The sequence below is a fragment of the Oncorhynchus tshawytscha genome, linkage group LG12 (assembly GCF_018296145.1).
Source record: "Oncorhynchus tshawytscha isolate Ot180627B linkage group LG12, Otsh_v2.0, whole genome shotgun sequence".
Classification (NCBI taxonomy): domain Eukaryota; kingdom Metazoa; phylum Chordata; class Actinopteri; order Salmoniformes; family Salmonidae; genus Oncorhynchus; species Oncorhynchus tshawytscha.
The window spans coordinates 51,066,073-51,086,360 of record NC_056440.1 but is presented as its reverse complement, the minus strand read 5'-3'; the positions used below and the strand labels follow the sequence as shown (position 1 = coordinate 51,086,360).

Sequence of the window (20,288 nt, the reverse complement as noted above, 5' to 3'; positions counted from 1 at the left end):
CTCCCCTTTCTTCTCCTCCCCTTCTCTCTTCCTCTCCTCTCCACCCTCTCATCCCCTCTCCATTCCTCTCATCTCCTCCACCCCCCTCTCCTCATGCTAATTGAGGACAGATACTCTCTGACAGATACAACCTCTCTTTATAAAGTTGGCAGTCTCCTGCTCAAAATGCATATCCTCCCTAATCATGACAGTGGCAGTGTCACATGGAAAATGACTCCATTGTTGTAACAGCGGGGTGGGCAGTTTCAAACGTCGCAGGTTGACGTTTATTATCATGAGTCTTGCCCTGGAGGTAGAACTGAGTGCTTTCCACTAGATGGGCCAGAGCCAAAGTCAGAATTGGCTATATTAGATACTAGATACAAGTGTTATTCACAGAATTAAAGATAGACTTCTCCTTAATGCAACAGCTGTGTCAGATTTTAAAAAAACTTTACGGAAAAAGCATAATCTGAGAACGGCGCTCAGAGCCCAAAACAGCCAGAGAAATATCTAAATATCCAAATATCCATTTTGGAGTCAACAGAAGTTAGAAATAACACCATAAATATTCACTTAACTTTGATGATCTTCATCAGAAGGCACTCCCAAGAATCCCAGTTCGACAATAAATGACTGATTTGTTCCATGAAGTCCATCATTTATGTCCAAATAGCCACTTGTTGTTAGCGTGTTCAGCCTACTAATTCATCATCATGAGGTGCGAGCACTTTGTCCAGACAAAAACTTGAAAAGTTCCGTTACAGTCCTTTAGAAACATGTCAAACGATGTATGGAATCAATCGTTAGGATGTTTTTAACATAAAACATCAATAACGTTCCAACCGGAGAATTCCTATGTCTGAAGAAAAGCACTGGAATGAGAGGTATATCTGTCGGGAGTGCGCATCACGAGCCTGAGACACTCTGCCAGACCACTGACTCAAAGAGGTCTCATGAGCCCCTCCTTTATAGGAGAATCCTCATTCAAGTTTCTAAAGACGGTTGACATCTAGTGGAAGCCGTAGGAAGTGCAACTTGACTCCATAGACACTGTGTATTCGGTAGGCCAAGCTTTAAAAAACTACAAACCTCAGATGTCCCACCTCCTGGTTGGATTTTTCTCAGGTTTTCGCCTGCCATATGAGTTCTGATATACTCACAGATATCATTCAAACAGTTTTAGAGATTTCAGAGTGTTTTCTATCCAATACGAATAATAATATGTTTATATTAGCATCTGGGACAGAGTAGGAGGCACTTCACTCTGGGCACGGTATTCATCCAAAAGTGAAAATGCTGCCCCCTATCCCAAAAAGGTTAGAAGTAACCTCCAACAGTATGGTATAAAGCCTGGACAAAATGACAGCTAATTACAGCTACAACCAAAGTTTCTCAATGTACAGTATACGTACAGTACCAGTCAATAGTTTAGACACACCTACAGTACTTATTTCATGTTTATTTTTACTATTTTCTACATTGTAGAATATTAGTGAAGACATCAAAAGCTATGAAATAACACATATGGAATCATGTAGTAGCCAAAAAAAGTGTTAAAAAAATAAATAAACAATTTTAATATTTGAGATTCTTCAAAGTAGCCACTCTTTGCCTTGAGGACAGCTTTGCATGCTCTTGGCATTCTCTCAACCAGCTTCATGAGGTAGTCACTTACTCATGAATGAATTTCAATTAACAGGTGTGCCTTGTTAAAAGTTTATTTGTGGAATGTTTTACTTCTCAATGCATTTGTTTCAATCCGTTGTGCTGTGACAAGGTAGGGTTGGTATATAGAAGATGGCTCTATTTGGTAAAAGACCAAGTCCATATTATGGCAAGAACCGCAAAGAGAAATGACAGTCCATCATTACTTTAAGACATGATGGTCAGTCAATCAGGAAAATTTCAAGAACTTTGAAAGTTTTATGTGTTATGATGAAACTGGCTCTCATGAAGACCGCCACAGGAAAGGAAGACCCAGAGTTACCTCTGCTGCAGATGATAAAAGCATTACAGTTAACTGCACCTGATTACAGCCCAAATAAATTCTTCACAGAGTTCAAGTAACAGACACATCTCAACATCATCTGTTCAGAGGAGACTGAGTGAATCAGGCCTTCATGGTCAAATTGCTGCAAAGAAACCACTACTAAATGACACCAATAATAAGAAGAGACTTGCTTGGGCCAAGAAATTTCTGATCCATATTTGAGATTTTTGATTCCAATCGCTGTGTCTTTGTGAGACGTAGAGTAGGTGAAAGGATGATCTCTGAGTGTGTAGTTCCCACTGTGAAGCATGGAGAAGGAGGTGTGATGGTGTCGGTTTGCTTTGCTGGTGACACTGTCAATGATTTATTTAGAATTCAAGGCACACTTAACCAGCATGGCTACCACAGCATTCTGCAGCGATACGCCATCCCATCTGGTTTGCGTTTAGTGGGAATATCATTTGTTTTTTGACAAGTCAATGACCCAAAACACACCTCCAGGCTGTGTAAGGGCTATTTGACCAAGAAGGAGAGTGGTGGAGTGCTGGATCAGATGACCTGGCCTCCACATGGTTTGTGATGAGTTGTACCGCAGAGTGAAGGAAAAGCAGCCAACAATTGCTCAGCATATGTGGGAATTCCTTCAAGACGGTTGGAAAAGCATTCCTCGTGAAGCTGGTTGAGAGGATTCTAAGAGTGTGCAAAGCTGTCATCAAGGCAAAGGTTGGCTACTTTGAAGAATCTCAAATATAACATATATTTTATAACATGTACTTTTTGGGTTAATGCATGATTCCATATGTGTTCTTTCATTTTTTTTGATGTCTTCACTATTATTATATAATGTAGAACATTGTATAAATAAAGAAAAAAAACAGAATGAGTAGGTGTGTCCAAACTTTTGACTGGTACTGTATATTTAACACAAAACAAGCATAGACTTACATAAGAAAACAACATGAAAGTATGTACACTGAACAAAAATATTAACGCAACATGTAGTGTTGGTGCCACGTTTCATGAACTGAAATAAAAAATCAGAGAAATTTTCCATATGCACAAAAAGCTTATTTCTCTGTCTGCAACAAACCCTTTTGTGGGGAAAAAATTATTCTGATTGGCCTGCCCTGGCTCCACAGTGGGCGGGCCTGGCTGCCAAGTGGGTGGGCCTATGCCCTCCAAGGCCCAAACATGGCTGCACCCTTGCGCTCCCCCCCAAATAAATCCATAGATTAGGGCCTAATTTATTTATTTCAATTGACAGATTTTCTTATAAGAACTGTAACTCAGTAAATCTTTGAAATTATTGCATGTTGCATTTATATTTTTGTTCAGTATCGATTAATGTAAACCCACAGTTCCAAGGCTATGCTTGCACATTACATTACAAAATAATACTCTCCAAAATGATGATGAAATGAATCAAAGTTAAAAAAAAAAATAATCCACCACTTTAGGTAAGTAAGTTAATAAAGTTGTTGCTTCAGAAGGCATAAAGTGTTGGTAGAATGAAGAGGAAAACACCAAATTGTTGCAGACAATACCTGTGTTCCAATACTGATAATAACCGCACTAACCATATAATTTGTGACGTAAATTGAGTATATAGTATGCTTATTGGTCATAGTATGGATATCGTTAGTATGCCAAAAGTTCTCGGATGTTGAACTAAATTCGTCAAAATATGATGTATACACGCAGAGGACACATTTTCTGTACTTTAGGTCCCATAATGCAATTCTTCAGGAAATGGGCATGACAATACATCGTTTTCAGATTTGAAGAAAATGAGAGCGTATACAAATTCATTGCTTTAACTAATTATGACAAATGTTAAGAAAATGTTGAGCAGTGTAATACAGTGGCTTGCGAAAGTATTCACCCTCTTGGCATTTTTCCTATTTTGTTGCCTTACAACCTGGAATTAGAACAGATTTTTGGGGGGGTTGTATCATTTGATTTAAACAACATGCCTATCACTTTGAAGATGCAATGCAGTTTTTATTGTGAAACAAACAAGAAATAAGACAAAAAACAGAAAACTTGAGCGTGCATAACTATTCACACCCCCAAAGTCAATACTTTGAAGAGCCACCTTTTGCAGCAATTGCAGCTGCAAATCTCTTGGGGTATGTCTCTATCAGCTTGGCACATCCTGGCACTTGGATTTTTGCCCGTTCTTCAAGGCAAAACTACTCCAGCTCCTTCAAGTTGGATAGGTTCCGCTGGTGTACAGCAATCTCCAGGACATTTTAATGTTTCCCCTTAAACCACTTGAGTGTTGCTTTAGCAGTATGCTTAGGGTCATTGTTCTGCTGGAAGGTGAACCTCTGTCCCAATCTCAAATCTCTGGAAGACTGAAACACATTTCCCTCAAGAATTACCTTGTATTTAGTGCCATCCATAATTCCTTAAATTCTGACCAGTTTCCCAGTCCCTGCCAATTAAAAACATCCCCACAGCATGATGCTGCCACCACCATGCTTCACTGTGCCAAGAGGGATGAATACTTTTGCAAGGCTCTGTAAAATAATTTATTTTCAAATAAGTTATCTTACATGTTATGTTGGCTGACAATTTGTTAGCTACTCTGTTCTAACGAATCACATAGCATATCATTACAGCAGTATGTAGCATTATGTTAGCTAGCTATGTTAGTTGGCTACTTATACATCAAACTTGCGAGTATATTAACTATAGGCTATCTAACTACACAACGTTTGTTGACTTGATTATACACTTTATTCTTAGCTAAATGGTATGCGTTCTCAATGGACATTTGGCTGCTTTCGTAAATTCGCTCTGGCTATCTTCTCCAATTTTAGAGCACTCTCGTCTGTGTACCAGAGTTCAGAATAATGAATATAAGAGCGCTCAACACCCGTTGAATATGGCCGGTGGCAAAAAGACTTTGTTGCCAGCAGCACAGTTACAGTCACCGACGCTCTGGATAACATGAAGCTGCCTAACCATCTCTGCTAGGGCGAGAAAAATGGTCAGAGTGGTCTCATTTGTGTCTGGAAGTAGCTAACAAGCTAGTCAATGTTAGCTTGGGTGCTTGAATGCCATTGTAAGGTCAGAACTCTCAAATCAACCCTACTCCTCGGCCAGAGCGTCCAGTGTGTGCTCCATGAGCGAAACGCTCTGAATTTAGAAACGCACAATTTGATGACGCTCTGAATTAACGTGAGCACTCTGGCACTCCACATTGAATTTAAGAACACACCCGAAGTTGTAAAATGTCTAACTAGTCATTTGTTATGCTAACTAGCTAGCAAGAGGTTGCATTGGAACAGCATCAACTTCCGGTAGACGGGCAAAGAGCTAGTACGCTCAACTGAAAGCATACTGTTAGTTTACTGTATACTAAAATTGACTAATAGTATATAGCATATATATATACTCATGAATTAAGTATGTAGTATACAGTATGTTAGTATGGGTATTCGAACACAGCTAACAAGTGAAAGGAGTTCTGCATTAACACACCATCACTTCCTGATTAGCCATGTCACATGACAGAGGTCAGGGTAACATTAACTGAGCATATTGCAAACAGCCAACAGGGGGAGACAAGCATCTTAAAGGTGAGCATCAATGCTATTGTAACAGAACAGACCATATCATAAAAATGTCTGAAAACAAAAATGCCTTTTTGGTCTTAATTTAAGGTTAGGATTAGGCATTAGTGGTAGCAGTGTGTTTAGGGTTAGGTTCAAAATAATATTGTATTACTTTATGGCTGTGCCAGCTATTAACCACTCTGTAGAGCTGCCTCCAGTACATAAGTCATCTTAATAAATGCCAAATCTGCTTTGTTTTCGCTTCTTCCTCTGTCTTCTTCCTCTGTCTTCTTCCTCTGTCTTGAAGCCTGTGATGAATATACCCCCCCCCCTCCCCCACCAGCCACTAACTATTGGTATTGGTTGTTGCAGTATGCGTAACACATATGAGAGTGTGTAGGGCTATGTGTACAAATTGGTTGTTTCACTTGACTGTTAATATTGATTTTGTTTTGCGTTAATGTATTTCCTGTCTTGGAGCTGATATGTCATGACATGACATGTGCTATTAAATGTATACTCTACATAGTCTGCAATGCAATAACTACAAAAAGCTACTGTAAGCAAAATGTCGACCCTACATAGTTGCATAGCACAAAAATGCAGACGTGTGCAGTCCCGCAATTATAAACTCGACATAAGTATACAGTATGGCCAGAGAGACGGAGAGGGTAAGGGAGGGATAGCAGAACAGAGCGGGAGAGAGGAGAGAGGAAGTATCTTGATGAATTATAAGAGCGGCAGGATTCCTCCCCCAAAAAGCACACACACAATCACACAAGGACACACACACACACCTGGGGGTCAGATGGGGGAGAGAGGAAATTGGGGGGCTGAATTAGCCAGCTTGCATTTGTGCGGCTGAATAGCTAATCGTCAGGTCTTTAAAACTCATACCTTACAGTAAGTAAGCGTCGGCTGGGATACATGGGACTTAGCATCTCCCTACTTGGCAGGATACATTTTTGGAGTGAGTTTGAGCGCTCCTTCGGTTCTTCAATGTGTATAGTTTGTGGGGTTGTTGAATGATAGCGTGATAACTGAGAGATGGAATACACCACTGCCAATTTGGCCAATTGTCTTTGCTAGGAAGTTTATCAATGTATAGTACGTAAGGAAGAAGCAACTCTAAAAGGACTAAGGTCCAGGTAGAAGATAATGGACCCTACACACTAAAAACGAATGGTTCTATATATGGTTACAACACTTATTGGGGCTCTAAAGAACCCTTTATGGTTCTATAAATAACGTTTCTCAATCTTAAAGGTTCTTTGTGGAACCTTTTGAATAACCATACATTTGAAAAGTTTTTTTTAGGTTAGTAAGTCCATGGATATTATTTGTGTTTTAATTGACGTTGAATCAGACTCAATGGGTTCTTTGAGTCATCATTGTTCCACATAGAACTATCACCCTTCCCAAAGAACCCTCTTTTCTTAGTGTGTATCAGATATTTATGTAGTTGGTGCCGTATATCGGACCATTTTTTTCAATTTTAATCTAAAATGACATACCCAAATCTAACTTCCTGTAGCTCAGGAATGGAAGCAAGGATCTAAACTCAGCAAAAAAAAGAAACATCCTCTCACTGTCATCTGCATTTATGTTCAGCAAACTTAACATGTGTAAATATTTGTATGAACATAAGATTCAACAACTGAGACAAACTGAATAAGTTCCACAGACATGTGACTAACATAAATGTAATAATGTGTCCCTGAACAAAGGGGGATCAAAATCAAAAGTAACAGTCAGTATCTGGTGTGGCCACCAGCTGCATTAGTACTGCAGTGCATCTCCTCATGGACTGCACCAGATTTGCCAGTTCTTGCTGTGAGATGTGTCACGAACCGGCTCAAAACCCGTAACAAAGGGAGACAACGTGGAGATAAGGAGTAACAAAATATATATTTATTAACTAAAGCAACTAAGGAAAATATACAATGGTGTGTGTAATCAGTAATCAGTAGTGTAAGTGAGTGTTTTGCATGCATGAATGTGATAATGCAGGGTGTTGAACGGTGCCAAAGCAAACAAACAAAAGGCCACCAAGAACCACAACACAATCTACAAAGGTGTCTGCATGGAGAGAGTCTCCTCCATGAATGTGGAAGAGGTCTATTTATCCTGGGACACACCTGGCCCAGGTGTTTCCCATAAAGCTGACGACCCTCCCAACTCCGCCCACCGGCATCCTAATAAGGAAACAAGAACAAAGACAGAATACGGCAGACAGAGTGGGAGGGTCGTCACATTCCCCCCCATAAAACCGGGGACCAACAAGGACCCCGGAACATCTTTCCAGCCTCTGCGTCCCAAATTGACACAGCCTCCTGCGTCCCAAATTGACACAGCCTCCTGCGTCCCAAATTGACACAGCCTCCTGCGTCCCAAATTGACACAGCCTCCTGCGTCCCAAATTGGCACAGCCTCCTGCGTCCCAAATTGACACAGCCTCCTGCGTCCCAAATTGACACAGCCTCCTGCGTCCCAAATTGACACAGCCTCCTGCGTCCCAAATTGACCAGCCTCCTGCGTCCCAAATTGACACAGCCTCCTGCGTCCCAAATTGACACAGCCTCCTGCGTCCCAAATGCAAATTGACACAGCCTCCTGCGTCCCAAATTGACACAGCCTCCTGCGTCCCAAATTGACACAGCCTCCTGCGTCCCAAATTGACACAGCCTCCTGCGTCCCAAATTGACGAGGGGTTATGTGTTCACACCTCCACCTGCACCAACCAACCTCCTCCTCCCCAGACCTCAGCAACCTTTGCGCATAGGAAGCAATATTTAAGAGGAAAGAAGAGCACAAGACCATGAGGGAACAGACAGGAAAGATAGAACATGACAACCCGAAACAATGGTCAGTCACGTAAACATTCAGGAACATGGCACAAAAGACCAACAGCTACAAACTCCAACGAAAAGAACATCAGGGTCCTTCTTAATTTTTACAACTCCCAACGATTCATAGTCACTTCCAACGATTCATAGTCACTTCCAACGATTCATAGTCACTTCCAACGATTCATAGTCACTTCCAACGATTCATAGTCACTTCCAACGATTCATAGTCACTTCCAACGATTCATAGTCACTTCCAACGATTCATAGTCACTTCCAACGAAACAGAATTTCACTAATTTCAATCATTTAACCTTGTAGTGTTCAGCGATCTTCAACAGCTGTTCTTTAGTACACGATTCTAACAGGTCCTCTGATGGAAAGCGAATTAACTTGTGTACATGAGACACCATAGTCATAAGTAAATAATCTTGCTCAACCCCTCTGCTGAGCACATCAGACCACAAACAGAGAAATGACAATCACCCTGAGCACCACAGAAGAGAGATGAGATATGGAGCTTCCCCAAAACCTACAATAACTCAACCCTAGTCTTCGTGCAGATTTGCGGTGGGTATTTACGCACTGTAGCCCGCTGGCAAGGAAATAGAACTCCCCAGCATGCTGGCAAATTCCACCAAGCCACAGATGTGCCCCCGAGACAACTGCTCAGTCCACAGACACCACACAAAAATAACAAACATTTAACCATGCCCAACATGTCCAAAATTGAAACAGATCGCTAAGCCTATCAGGGGAAAAAGGCTATAGCTCCGGGTAGCAAGTTCCACTACCCTACACAAATCTCCTACCAAGGTACACAGCCGATGTACTCACCTCCTCAGACTGACTTCCCAACAGAAAGTAGAACAAGAGTTTCCAGGCTAGGCAGGGCCTGGAAACTAACCATTATCTCTCTCCAACGCAGCACACAAACCAAACAACAAAGGCAACCAATACTGGGCCTATCAAACTCAATATGCAAACCAAACACGTACCTCCACGGTCTCCCAAACCAATAGTTCAAAGATCCCGGATGAGCCCCCACTTGTCACGAACCGGCTCAAAACCCGTAACAAAGGGAGACAACGTGGAGATAAGGAGTAACAAAATATATATTTATTAACTAAAGCAACTAAGGAAAATATACAATGGTGTGTGTAATCAGTAGTGTAAGTGAGTGTTTTGCATGCATGAATGTGATAATGCAGGGTGTTGAACGGTGCCAAAACAAACAAACGGCCACCAAGAACCACAACACAATCTACAAAGGTGTCTGCATGGAGAGAGTCTCCTCCATGAATGTGGAAGAGGTCTATTTATCCTGGGACACACCTGGCCCAGGTGTTTCCCATAAAGCTGACGACCCTCCCAACTCCGCCCACCGGCATCCTAATAAGGAAACAAGAACAAAGACAGAATACGGCAGACAGAGTGGGAGGGTCGTCACAGATACCACAGTTACCCCACTCTTACACCAAGGCACCTTCAAGTTTCGGGACATTTCTGGGGGGGAATGGCCCTAGCCCTCACCCTCTGATCCAACAGGTCCCAGATGTGCTCAATGGCATTGAGATCCGGGCTCTTCACTGGCCTTGGCAGAACACTGACATGACGGACCCTCCACCTCCAAATCGATCCAGAGTACAGGCCTCGGTGCATCGCTCATTCCTTGGACGATAAAAGCGAATCCGACCATCACCTGTGGTGAGACTAATGTGTGACTCGTCAGTGAAGAACACTTTTGCCAGTCCTGTCTGGTCCAGTGACGGTAGGTTTGTGCCCATGGGAAATATTGTTGCCGGTGATGTCTGGTGAGGACCTGCCTTACAACAGGCCTATAAACCCTCATTCCAGCCTCTCTCAGCCTATTGCGGACAGTATGAGCACTGATGGAGGGATTGTGCGTTCCTGGTGAAACTCGGGCAGTTGTTGTTGCCATCCTGTACCTGTGCCGCAGGTATGACGTTTGGATGTGCTGATCCTGTGCAGGTGTTGTTACACGTGGTCTGCCACTGCGAGGACGATCAGCTGTCCGTCCTGTCTCCCTGTAGTGCTGTCGTAGGCGTGCCACAGTACAGACATTGCCATTTATTGCCCTGGCCACATCTGCAGTCCTCATGCCTCCTTGCAGCATGCCTAAGGCACGTTCACGCAGATGAGCAGGGACCCTGGGCATCATTATTTTGGGGTTTTTCAGAGTCAGTAGAAAGGCCTCTCTAGTGTCCTAAGTTTTCATAACTGTGACCTTAATTGCCAACCGTCTGTAAGCTGTTAGTGTCTTAATGACCGTTCCACAGGTGCATGTTCATGAATTGTTTATGGTTCATTGAACAAGCATGGGAAACAGTGATTAAATCCTTTACAATGAAGATCTGTGAATTTATTTGGATTTTTATGAATTATCTTTGAAAGACAGGTCCTGAAAAGGGTTGTTTCTTTTTTTGCTGAGTTTACATATTATTGATATCATTTTGAAAGGAAACACTTTTAAGTTTTTGGAAATTAATGTAGGAGAATATAACACATTAGAAAGGCCAAAGTGTAATATTCCAGGTTAGGCACAGGTCTGATTTTGGCCACTAGATGGCAGCAGTGTATGTGCAAAGTTTTAGACTGATTCAATGAACCATTGCATTTATGTTCAAAATGTTGTATCAAGACTGCCAAAATGTGCCTAATTGGTTTATTAATACACTTTCAAGTTCATAACTGTGCACTCTCCTTAATAACTAATATACAGTACATGGGTTCTAACTTGAAAAATTATTTGTTAGTTTAATATTGTACAATTTATGTTCTTCCCATATAAAAACCACAAAGACTGCCTGAAAGCCCCGAACACAAGATATCAGTGTTATTTAGATGGAAGATGTTAGTTAAACGCGGTACCTCTATAACTAGCTAACGGTAGCAAGCTAGCTCTATCACTTCCAGGCTCACAGAAGCCCTTGACAATGCTCTGTCTCTGCTGGTGCTCCTGGCTGTTTGAAATGCTTTAGAAGCCACGTTGATGGTAAGGACAGCGTCGACTTTGAGAAGCAACTTCTTGCTGAAGCCCTCCTTCCATTGTTGTTAGCCGTAGAAGTTCTCAGGGATAAAATGTGCAATTGCTAGCTAGCTCGATAGTTTTAAGTCTTTAACCTACGAGTATACGCTACACTCGCATTAACATCTGCTATCCATGTCTAAGTGACCAATAAAATTTGGTTTGATATGAAAGGTGAGAATGGATTTATATTTCCCCACCATGTGATGCTGAGCGCGGGGCATTGTGGGATTGTTTACAAAGTTAGAGTTGATATGGAGAAAAACTCAAAACAACATTACAATATTATAAAAAAATATTTAAGAGTTTGTAATTTAGGAATGTTTTCGTCAGGCAGATTGCTCAATAGGGAATTTGAAATTGGAAGTCTATCCATGTCCTGAGGACATTGGGAAATGCATTTAAAACCAGGTGATAAAGGTGCAACAGTGAGCGCTATTACCCTCAAGTAGGCTTGGGTTTTGCAAGGCTGTTTTGAACGGGGTTGGTGGATGCTCGTAATCCCATGTCTCTGGATCAGAAGAATGCGTGTTTCTACTAGTGGTGGACACTTGTTTATTTTTTGTTTTTATTTGAACTATATCCCAAAACATAACCCTTACAGTAACCATTTGAGAATGAGTGCCTAAACTTAATGTTTTAACCCTATCCAAAACCTTAACCTTCTAAATTTGACGTTTGGAGCAACTTCTACATTTTATGTTTGGAGAAATGTGGATAAACATTTAATTCTCCAGTGAGACTGTGAGTGCTTGTTGAAGAATAATACAAGAGGTGGTTTGAATAGCATGAGCTGTGAAATTTCAATTTTGGTTATTTAGTCGCGTCCCCAGGTTCTTTCGTGAAGAGATTAGTGGAGTTCACAAGGTGTCACACACGCATAAATACACACACACACACACACACTAAGGAGTGAAGTATGTCGTTGCACAGGTGCGCTTGTGTGTATGTTCGTATGTGCTGATATGCATGCATACGTGTGTGTGTTTGTGTGTGTGTTCGTATGCATGACTCCAGATCTGCAGGAACAAAGCTGCCTATTTGGTTGACAACATACACAGGACATACATTGGGTTCACATACATACAGTACTTTGCAAAAGTATTCATCCCAATTCGCATTTTCCCTATTTTGTTGCATTTCAACCTGTAATTTCAATGGATTTTGGGGGGATTTCATGTAATGGACATATACAAAATAGTCAACATTGTTGAAGTGAAATAAAAAAAATGACTTGTTTCCCAAAATGCACAAAAATAAAAAATGTGAAAAGTGGTGCGTGCACATGTATTCACCCCCTTTGCTATGAAGCCCCTAAATAAGATGTGGTGCGACCAATTACATTCAGAAGTCACATAATTAGTTAAATAAATTCCACCTGTGTGCAATCTAAGTGTCACATGATCTGTCACATGATCTTTGTGTATATATGTACCAGTTCTGAAAGGCCCCAGAGTCCCTGTGCCATGTTGCCAGGAACTTACTTTCGGCCGTGGGGATTAAGACCAACACCCTGTCTCCCACCTGGAATTCTCGGGGCTGGGCTCCCCGATTATAGACCTGGGCTTGGGCGCTTTGGGCCTTCTCCATATGTTCCCTCACGACTGGCCATATGGCTGTCATCTGCTCCCTCGTCATCTCCATGTGCTCTACCACGCTGCGTAAGGGGGTTGGTTGGGCTTCCCACACCTCCTGGCTGAGGTCCAGTAGGCCGCGTGGCCTCCTCCCGTAGAGGAGTTCGAAAGGGGAAAACCCAGTGGAGGACTGTGGTAATTCTCTGATTGAGAAAATTAGGTGGGGTAGTAGCTGGTCCCAGTTCTTCCTGTCCTGCTCGATGACCTTCTGCAACATTTGTTTGAGCGTTTTATTGAAGCCCTCGACGAGCCCATCCGTCTGCGAGTGAAAGATGCAGAGTCCAGATCTGCTTGATCTGCAGGCGACCACACAACTCCTTCATTAGGCGGGACATAAACTCAGTACCTTGGTCTGTCAGGATCTCGTTCGGGATGCCCACCCACCTAAAGAGGTTGAACAGCTCCCGGGCGATTCCCTTGGATACCGCCGCCCGTAGGGGAATGGCCTCGGGATACCGGGTGGCATAGTCTACTGTTACCAGGATGTACAGGTGTCCTCCTGCTGTTTTTACCAGGGATCCCACTGTCCATGACGATGCGTTCAAAGGGCACCCCGGTGATCGGTAGGGGGATCATTGGGTTTCGGAAGTGGGCCTTTGGGGCAGTCATTTGACACTCCGGGCAGCTGCGACAGTAGTCTTCCACGGCCCTCCTCATCCCGAGCCAGTGGAACAGGGCAGCGATTCATTCCCGGGTCTTCTCCATTCCCAGGTGCGCCCCCAACAGGTGGGTGTGGCCCCGCTGAAGAACGGTTCCCACGTACTATCGGGGCAGCAACAATACCTCTCGAATTTCCCCTTGTTGGCGCGACACCTGATACAAAAGGTTATTCTTGATTTGGAAATGGGGGTACCACCACTCACTCACCCCCCAAAGTAGCTGTCCATCCACCGCTATCACTTGGGCTGCGGCGGATTTCAAGTTCGGATTCTCCCACTGGGCCATCCCGAATTGTCCCCTCAGTTGGTCCCCAGCGAATGTCTTGACTGGCCCCTCAAAATCTTCCTCCCATTTTTCCCCGGAGGGGGGTCATGTTCCGGCACCCCCTCCAACTCTGACTCCGGACCCGATACAGGTTGGTCAACCGTTTGCTTCCGGGCCGCACAGGCGATGGGTCATCCTCGCTAATGTCTTCGGCCAGCTCGTACCTTCTTCCTCAGCTCGTGCCCCCACAGGGCCGTGAACAGCGGACAATCTCGTCCCATTAGGAGAGGTACCGGCAACTCTGGTACTGCACCAACCATCATCTGGCAGCTCCTTGTGGCATCATGATGTACGCCAATACGGTTGGATACCGCTTTGTGTCCCCGTGAACACAAGAAATGGACATCTCCCTACCATGTTCGGTATCCTAGTTCTGCAGGTACATTGTTACGAGGGTAACCATACTTCCGGAGTCTAATAGAGCTTCCGTGTCGTGTCCGTCAACCTTCACTGGGACCATGGGTGCAATTGATTCGTGGTGTGCCCAACAGGAGGTGACGTAGTTCACTGCGTGACCCACCTCGCCTCCGGGGCTTGCTAATTGCATCGACTCCTCTCGAGCCGAGCAATTCCAGGCAATGTGCCCCTGGGCGCCACACTCAAAACACCTCCTTTGGTCTCCATCCACCTGGGGTCGTTGGTGGAGGGTCGGCCCTACCCCAGCAGTCTCCCCAGGGGTTTGCTTTCCTTTGACCCTGCCAACTGTCGGTTCGGGGTACACAGCAGTGGGGTTGTCCTTTCGACTACTCGAACAGGTCGGCAACTCGGCCTGGCTCCCACTCAGCAGGGCCTGAGTGTTCTGATGCATCTCCACTGCTTCCAGGAGGCCCTCCAAGGTCTGGGGTGTGCATAGACTTGCTGCCCTCTTCATGTCGTGGGGTAGTGCCCATAGGAAGCGATCAAGGACCACTTTGTCTAGGATGGAGAGGGTGGATATGTTGGTTAGGAGCCATCCCCTGGTGACGCGCAGTAGGTCTCTCGTCTGGGCTCGGGGGGATGCGTCGGCTACGAACCTGCAGTCATGGAATAGTTGAGCCTGATGGGCCAGGCTGTACCTGTAGCGGCTGAGTATCTCCCGTTGTAGTTAGCCACCTGTTCATCGTTTAGGTCCCTATATGCCTTTTGGGCATTCCCAGAGAGGAACGGGGCCAGCAGACTGGCCCACTTCTGCCTCGACCATCTGTCCTGTAGTGCTATCCGTTCGAACGTACAGAGGTAGGTTTAGATATTGTCTTCTTCTGTTAGCTTGATGAAAAACTTGTTTGGATGTGATTCAGTAGACACTCCTCCTTGTAGCTTCCTGATTTCCTCAATGAGGCGAACGTTTTGTAGCCGTTGTTCCTCCAGCGTTCGTTCCTGAACCGCCTGTTGGGCTTGTTGGGCCGGATGAACTGAGCTATCAACTCGCCCATGCTGATGCTGCATAAACGTCAACCCTGATCTGACCAGTTTATCAGAATGCTCGCATTCTCCACCACTTGTGGCAGACCAGGGGGTTGGGTCAAAACAGATCAGACACAGACAGAGTAGTATTAGCTCAGTTTCAAAGGTGTTTATTAATTAAAATAATAGTTCAAAAGAAAAGAATAGGTCTCCCCCATGAGACCCTCTCCGGGATACCGTCTTCTGGGCTCCGGGTCTTGCTGTATCCTGTGGGGATCAAAAACTGAACTCACTCCTGTTACCTCTGCAACCATCCCCAACTATACGGGAGTCCTTTCTTCGCCCAGTCTCTTTCCTGTGTGCTGCCCTTCTGGCAGCTTTGTGGGACTTGTACAGCTGGTGAGCAATCAGCCCTTGATTACTCACCAATCCCCAATCAGCCCCAATTAGTCCTGGCCAGTGGGCCCGTCCAGACCTGGCACGTCCAGCAGATGGAGCCATCGCCTTGTGATGTATACTCCATCTGTCACCAGGCCTCGACGAGTCTCCCCCTGGTGGCTGACCTGCTGTTCGCCACAGTAAACTTCTGACCCACTGGGAACTTGATGAAAGAAATATAAGCTATTTTAAATCATTCTCTCTCATTCTTAAAATAAAGTGGTGATCCTAACTGACCTAAGACAGGACATTTTTACTAGGATTAAATGTCAGGAATTGTGAAAAACTGAGTTTAAATGTATTTGGCTATGGTGTGTGTAAACTTCCAACCTTAACTGTACATTTGCAAGACACTGTACTGTGTATTCAAGTATGTGTGAACACGTGTGGACACACACACACACAGCTTTCCCAGCGTGTTATTCAGGACAGTACATTACCCTCTTGTAGTAATGCATGAAGACATGAAGGCTAACCCCAGCTGTTAGTCTTCAAAGGTGTACGACTGATGCCGGTGGCTGCTTTGACACCTCTATCCCAACAAACATCTTAACAAAAATCCCTGAGTGAGAAATGATTGACTGAGAACAGTCAATCTTCACCCTGTGAAGGCTGACCCTTTTTGTGTGAAGATCTGTCGCCACACGCTTGAGTAGATAATATACACACATGTATAGTATGTTTATCAAATCAAGCCAACTTGACACAACTGTGGGAAGCACTGGAGTCAACATGGGCCAGGATCCCTGTGTAAAACTTGTGATACCTTGTTGAGTCCATGGCCCAAATAATTGAGGCTGTTCTGAGGGCAAACTAAATATTAGGAATGTGATCACACAGACACACACAGAGGCAGATGCACAAACATACACAGGTGGGGTGGGGTGGGGTAAAAACTTGACATTTAAGTTTGGGATAATGTATATGAGGGCCTTGCACTGGGATTTAACCCACGATCCTTGGAGCCGTATCTTGCACCCTAGCAAGCCGCGAGCCTACTAGATAGTAATAGGCGCTCAGGTTGCCTCTAGTGGACGGTATTGATGGCAACTCTTGATGTCCTGGGGACCTGGACAAACGTTGATTACTGAAGTAGATCTGGTGTGACCTGGCTGCATAGACACATTATATTGTAAATGAACACACACATATGAGAACGCATGTTAGTACTACCAGTGGTGGGAAAAGTACTCAGTTGTCATACTTAAAAGTAAAGTAAAGATACCTTAACCTCTAGTGACTCCCCATCCCGCATGCGGGAGTGCAATCATCGCCTGACACTAATTAGCATAACGCAACGGACATAAATATCCCTAAAAAATATTCCTATTCATGAAAATCACAAATGAAATAGATTGAGACAAACCTTAGCCTTTTGTTAATCACCCTGTCATCTCAGATTTTCAAAATATGCTTTACAGCCAAAGCTAGACAAGCATTTGTGTAAGTTTATCGATAGCCTAGCATAGCATTTTGTCCAGCTAGCAGCAGGTAACTTGGTCACGGAAATCAGAAAAGCAATCAAGTTAAATTGTTTACCTTTGATGAGCTTCGGATGTTTTCACTCACGAGACTCCCAGTTAGATAGCTAATGTTCCTTTTTTCAAAAAATATTATTTTTGTAGGCGAAATAGCTCCGTTTGTTCTTCACGTTTGGCTGAGAAACCGCCCGGAAATTGCAATCACGAAAACGGCGAAAATATTCCAAATTAGCTCCATAATATCGACAGAAACGTGGCAAACGTTGCTTATAATCAATCCTCAAGGTGTTTTTCAAATATCTATTCGATAATATATCCACAATTCGTTCGACAATTCGTTTTTCAGTAGGACCGATTGGAGTAATGGCTACCTCTGTTTTTTACGCGAGAATCTCTCTGGCAGCATCAGGTGACCACTTGAGCAATGTAGCTGCTTACTGGTATTCTTCAACATAAATGCGTAAAACTACGTCACAATGCTGTAGACACCTTCGGGAATACGGAGAAAGAGTAATCTGGTTGATAGCCCATTCACTGCTCAATAGGGACTCATTGGAACTCAGCGCTTTCAAAACATGGGGCACTTCCGGATTGGATTTTTCTCAGGCATTTGCCTGCAACATCAGTTCTGTTATACTCACAGACAACATTTTTTACAGTTTTGGAAACGTTAGAGTGTTTTCTATCCTAAGCTGTCAATTATATGCAATTATATTCTTGCATCTTGTCCTGACAAAATATCAGGACAATATCATTACGGGAATGTTTTTTTCCAAAATGGAAAATACTGCCCCCTAGTCACAATTTAACAGAGATTGACTCAAGTAAAAGTGAAAACCACAGTAAAATACATCTTGAGTAAAAGTCTAAATGTATTTGTTTTTAAATATACTTCACTATCAAAAGAAAATGGAATTGTTAAAATGTACTTAAGTATCAAAAGTAAAAGTATAAACTGTTTCAAATTCCTTGTATTAAGCAAACCAAATGGCAACATTTTCTTATTTGTTTTTATTGACAGATAGGCAGGGGCACGCTCCAACACTCAGACATAATTTACAAATGGAGCATTTGTGTTTAGTGAGTCCGCCAGATCAGAGGCCGTATGAATGACCAGGGATATTCTCTTGATAAATGTTTGAATTGGACAATTTTCCTGTCAAAATGTAACAAGTACTTTTGGGTGTCAGCGAAAATGTATGTAGTAAGAAGTACATTATCTTCTTTTGGAATGTAGTGAAGTAAAAGTAAAAATTGCCAAAAATGTAAATAGTGAAGTACAGATACCTAAAAAAAACAACTTAAGTAGCACTTAAGCACACCAAGCAATTTCCATATACTCTGATGTAGAGTTCTAAATCAAGATTAATACCCTTTTCACAAACCAAGGAGCTTGTTGTGAATTCCATTTTTTGAACAGTGAGGGAGACAAGGCTACTTAAGTACTTTACACCACTGAGTACTACATTGTATTTTTTTGTTGTTGTACATTAATTTTGATAACTGCATTGTTGGGTTTACAGGCATTTTACTGTACTTGTGCATTCAACATTGAAACTTGAATCACATACATGACTTCCTCACTCAAACATAAACCGACATGACAGTACATACACAAAGAGTTGGACACACACACCCGACTCACCTGTCTGGCCAGCTGTGTTTTCTTCTGGTATGAGGGTGATAGTGACACAGGCTTGTGGTAAGCTAGAATGAGGAGGGAGAATGAGTTATGTCTAAATATAGCTGTGTGAACTTCTGGCTGTCTGCCTGCCAGGGGCCATGCTAACACACACTCCGACGGCCTCTCTTCTCATTACCTCACCTGGATAAATACTGTGTGAGTGAGTGAGTAGGTGAGTGAGAGAGTGAGTGAGTAGCCAATTATGAAGGCTTTATTGGATGGTATTGGCGATGATGATGCAATTGCCTTGACATGAGGATCCAAGCTATTTCCACATACTCTGATGTAGAGTTTTAAATCAAGATAATATCCTTTTCACAAACCAAGGAGCTTGTTGTGTATTGAATTATATTATGTGAGTGGTGAGGCAACATGCAACAATTTCTAAGATTTTCGAAGTACAGTTCATAAGGAAGTCACTGACTTGAAATAAATTCATTAGGCCATAATCTATGGATTTCACATGACTGGGAATAAAGATACGCATCTGTTGGTCATAGACACCTTTAAAAATAACTTTGAGGGCGTGGATCAGAAAAACAGTCAGTATCTGGTGTGACCACCATTTGCCTCATGCAGCACAACACATGTTCTTCACATAGAGTTTAACAGGCTGTTGATTGTGGCCTGTGGAATGTTGTCCCACTCCTCTTTAATGGCTGTGCGAAGTTGCTGGATATTGGCGGGACCTGGAACACACTGTCACACACTTCGATCCAGAGCATCCCAACCATGCTCAATGGGTGACATGTCTGGTGAGTCTGCAGGCCATGGAAGAACTGGGACATTTTCAGCTTCCAGAAATTGTGTACTGATCCTTGTGACATGGGGCCGTGCATTATCATGATGAAACATGAGGTGATGGCGGTGGATGAATGGCACGACAATGGACCTTAGGATCTCATCACGGTATCTCTGTGCATTCAAATTGCCATCGATAAAATGCCATTGTGTTCGTTTCCCGCAGCTTATGCCTGCCCATACCTTAACTCCACCTCCACTATGGGGCACTCTGTTCACAACTTTGACTTTAGCAAACTGCTCGCCCACACAACTCCATACACGTGGTCTGCGGTTGTGAGGCCGGTTGTACGTTCTGCCAAATTCTCAAAAACGACGTTAGAGGCGGCTTATGGTTGAGAAATGAACATTAAATTATCTGGCAACAGCTCTGGTGGACATTCCTACAGACAGCATGCCAATTGCATGCTCCCTCAAACCTTGAGACATCTGTGGCATTGTGTTGTGTGACAA

The 20,288-nt window shown here is 43.3% G+C and overlaps 1 protein-coding gene across 1 annotated transcript in view; it reads left to right on the top strand.

Moving 5' to 3' along the window:
- LOC112263451 (MAM domain-containing glycosylphosphatidylinositol anchor protein 1) overlaps nucleotides 1-20,288 on the top strand; it is a 408,035-nt gene that overhangs the window by 299,020 nt on the left and 88,727 nt on the right. The gene's annotated exons all lie outside the window — the stretch shown is intronic.